The 3513-nt window shown below is 37.1% G+C and overlaps 1 protein-coding gene across 25 annotated transcripts in view; it reads left to right on the forward strand.

The window, feature by feature from the left end:
- The window catches only part of LPP (LIM domain containing preferred translocation partner in lipoma), a 613522-nt gene that overhangs the window by 359586 nt on the left and 250423 nt on the right, over positions 1-3513 (forward strand). The window lies entirely within an intron of this gene.

Below are 3513 nucleotides of genomic sequence, written 5' to 3' on the forward strand. Positions count from 1 at the left end.
AGCAGGAAGTCCCGCTAAAGAAATGAGTCTCAAATAATTGAACTCTGTCAGCCATTTGTACTTCTCAGCTGTTGAGGGATTTTTGTAGCGGTGCTGATACCCTGCTCTTTGCCTACCCACCATTCCCTTGCTCTTCCATCTGTAGAGCTTGGTCATCCTGTATATTAGCGAAAGCAATGGTGGGCTCTCTCATAAGCCATCCTCAAACTTCCAGCTCACGGTGGCTATCTAGAAAAGAGAAAACAAATTCTATACTACTTTAAACTCTAGCTCATTTATTGCACTGCATGATCTAAAACATCAAATGGACCATATCAACAAAACTTTCAAAGACATGAATGGACAAAATAGCAAGGGGTGGTTTGGGAGACTTTTCACCGTAGGGCCATTATTGCTCTTGTCATTCCTGTTTTTAAGATATCCACATATTGCAAAACACTGATCAATTTCCCATCACCCTTCAGGTTATAAACACAATCCTATTATCTAAATAGTTGCCCAAAGAAAGTAAGAAGGGAGCTACCATAACTGTGTACTCTGTGAATGAGTGACAGAGACAGGGGTGAGAGAAACCTTTGCTTCCAGATCAGCTCCATCACCTCACCCTTTTCAGGCTACATCAACTACCAGAAATGAATTTACCCCATGTGGTCATTGCAGGATTTATCTGGGCATTTGCTGAACCTGCTCACAATTTATTTTTATTTCTTCCAAGGGAGCTACCATAACTGTGTACTCTGTGAATGAGTGACAGAGACAGGGGTGAGAGAAACCTTTGCTTCCAGATCAGCTCCATCACCTCACCCTTTTCAGGCTACATCAACTACCAGAAATGAATTTACCCCATGTGGTCATTGCAGGATTTATCTGGGCATTTGCTGAACCTGCTCACAATTTATTTTTATTTCTTCCCCATGGAACAACAGATGTGCCTGGTACACTCATTTGCTATAACCATTTGTGCTGTGGTTGAAAAAAAATTTTTTTTAAGAGTGTAAAATTTTTGAAGGGGGAGGGTTAAAAAAACAGAACCATTTTAGCGATTATGCAAAGTTAGAATGTGAGTAATTTTGCTGCAGTTAGTCATTATGTGCTTTCATGGCTTGTTTTACAAGGATAAAGGGATATGTACAGGTTTGGTGAATAGAGCTCTTATTTGTCTCTAATAGTCACTTTTTATGAAAACATTTTCTACCCTTCCTCCTACTCTGAGGCAAAAGTGTACTCTCCTTAGAAATTATACCCTCTGAGATTTAGTCCCTTTATTCGTCTACAATAAGTGGACAAACAGCTCTATTTCTGAGAACAAACATATCAGGATAACAGAAATTTTATTTTCCCGTGTAGTATATAATGTGGATGATGTATATTTAAATTTAATAATACACTAATCACCTAAAAATGAGCATGTTTTCTACAAAAAAAAAAAAAAAAACTGAGCAAACATCTAAAGACTTTACTATGAGCTTATTGCACTGTAAATATGGTGTTCTTTCAATATTTTATGTGAAATATTTGATAGATCTTAGTGAATTTTGCCCACAGAATTCTCTAAGGACTGCAACACACCACCTATTCCTTTTTTGCTTTGCTTTTGGTCACCCAAATTCCTTTGGAAATATGTGAACGAAGGCCTGTTTGTTTCCACTGAAGCAAATATAGCCACTTGCTCACACTGGTGGCTTCCCTTACTGAATTCCACTACTATTTTGGAAACTCCTGTGTGAAAACACAGCAACCCAGCTTGCCCCCATTGAGCCTTGTTGGTGATTTCCATGCAGTGCTGCCTAGTGTCTATACACTAAGGTTCGCTTTTGTCGAAAAACAAAACTGGGTCTGTTCATTTTTTGAAGGCTTATTACTAAGTCTGGTCATTCTGGCATGATGACAGGGACACTGGTTTTAGAGTCTAGAAAAGTGAGTTCTAATTTCGACCCTGTCAAGACTTTATTACGTTAGGAGACGCTTTCCTGAGCCTTATTTCGTTGAGGAGAAGGTAGGAATTTGACCTTCAAATTCCTTCAAGTTCTAATATTCCATGATTCCATGTAGAATAGTATATATTTTAATGATGCACAAATAAATCAACTTTATTTCTTCTTTTTCAAAATTTCTTTTGTGCCTATCTGTTTGCCCCAAATAACTCTTTTCAGACTTTTAAATATGATGAAATTTTAACTTCTATCATGAGCAAACTTCAGCAATGGGAAGCCCCTACAGGATTTAGGAGTTTCCTGAGAGAAAGGATCCTACCCTTTTAGTAATGGCTTTTGAGTAACAGTAACAGAATAATTGGTTCTACTATAGCAGTTGATTATAACCCAAAACTATTGAACCACGCTCACCACATTTCCTGTTACCTACAGCTAAGAAACCTAAAATGTATAAACTAACCCAGAATATTTTGTTAAATTAGATCAAATTACAAAACCCTCTATCACACTTAAATACTTCTTAGATGAATAAAGATTTGGCTTTTCAGAACCGGTGGGGGGAGGAGAAGAGTGTAGGGCAGTTATAATTTAGCCAGTTATTGCTATTATTTATTAAACATCTGTCTATTATAGAATGTGTCAGTAATACATTATTGAAATAATTTTCATCATTGAACAAATACTTATGAAGTATCTGTTTGCTAGATGCTAAGGGTATCATGTTGAATGAGAAAGACAAAGTCATTGTCCATATGAAACTAGTGGGGAAGAGAACATTAAAGAAAGAATTGCAAAGCAATGGACAAGGGTTATTGTAGGTTAAGTACAGTCTATTAGAGGGACACCAGTGATGACGTGTTACCTAGGCTTAGAGAAGCAGGACTGGCTTCCCAGCAGTGCCATTCGTTTGAAACTTGAAGGATGAATACTAGTTAGGAGATGAGATGGAGGAGAAGGTGGGAGCAAGAAAATGTTCAATTGGGTGACCACAGAATGGCTGGTACATTGAGTCCGAAGGAAAGAAAGTAGGAGAGGAGACTAGAAAGCTAAGCGGCAACTCTATCAGGAAGGAATTTGGACTTCATCCTAAGAGCAATGAAAACCATTGGAAGATTTTAATAAAGAAAGGCAATAATTTTTAGAAATAGTCTGATTGCAGCAAAAAGTACTAAAGGACAATGAGAAGTCAGTTAAAAAAATACATATATAGTGTGTATGTAGAGCACCACTGATAGTGGACTGAACTAGGATAACAATAAGTTAATAGTGAGAACTAGAAAAATCAAGAGATAGAATCAACATCGTTTACAATACAAGGAGAAGAAAAAATAGTATGGCCATATTTATAACACTCAATCACAGTACTGTAAGGCTTTGGGATATCTACTAAGCTTAAAATATTATGGGTTTACAAACTTTTTGTTTATACACACACACACACACACACACACATACACGCACACCCTTATTTTACTTTTCTTTGTTGACAATTATTTGGAATACATGTTTCCCTGCTTACCAGCTGCATAACAGTTCATCAGACCAATGTCCCATGATTTCCTTAGCCACCCTCTAATAT

The sequence above is a fragment of the Pteropus alecto genome, unplaced genomic scaffold (assembly GCF_000325575.1).
Source record: "Pteropus alecto unplaced genomic scaffold, ASM32557v1 scaffold88, whole genome shotgun sequence".
Classification (NCBI taxonomy): domain Eukaryota; kingdom Metazoa; phylum Chordata; class Mammalia; order Chiroptera; family Pteropodidae; genus Pteropus; species Pteropus alecto.